Source organism: Chrysochloris asiatica, unplaced genomic scaffold (genome assembly GCF_000296735.1).
Source record: "Chrysochloris asiatica unplaced genomic scaffold, ChrAsi1.0 scaffold00078, whole genome shotgun sequence".
NCBI lineage: Eukaryota > Metazoa > Chordata > Mammalia > Afrosoricida > Chrysochloridae > Chrysochloris > Chrysochloris asiatica.
The window spans coordinates 7578028-7578621 of NW_006408596.1; the positions used below are offsets into that span (position 1 = coordinate 7578028).

General features: G+C 43.9%; 1 protein-coding gene across 2 annotated transcripts in view; it reads left to right on the forward strand.

Moving 5' to 3' along the window:
• The window catches only part of CIT (citron (rho-interacting, serine/threonine kinase 21)), a 294107-nt gene that overhangs the window by 27415 nt on the left and 266098 nt on the right, over window positions 1-594 (forward strand). The window lies entirely within an intron of this gene.

Sequence of the window (594 nt, forward strand, 5' to 3'; positions counted from 1 at the left end):
CAGTGAAAACAGGGACGTCCCCAACAGGATGGATTGACACAGTGGTAGCAGCAGTAGGCTCAAGCTTAACACCAATGGCACAGTGCCGGGCAGTGTTTTTGCTTTGTTATGTGGAAGGTCATTACGAGTTAGAACCAACTTGACGCACCTAACTACAATAAGGAGTCCTGGAGGCTAATGCATCACAGACTGCAAAGTCGTTTGAACCGCCAGGGTTGGTGGTTCAAGCTCACCAGATGCTCCTTGGAAACCCTATACAGGGTCGCTATGGGTCGGAATCGACTAGACAGCTCTTAACAATAACAACAACAACTGTGTCTATGGATGGTCCTATGGACTTAAGACAATATAAAGAAAACAAAAATCCTCACCACTGGTCCAGTAAACAACATTCTTATCAATGGAAAAAAGATTGAAGTTGTCAAGGACTTCATTCCTCTTGAATCGACTGTCAACACTCACGGAAGCATCAGTCAAGAAATCAAACGATTTATTGCATTAGGTAAATCTGCTGCACAAGACCTTTTTAAACTGTTGAAGAGCAAAGATGTCAGCTTGAGGACTAAGGTGCACCTGACCCAAGCCATGGTATTT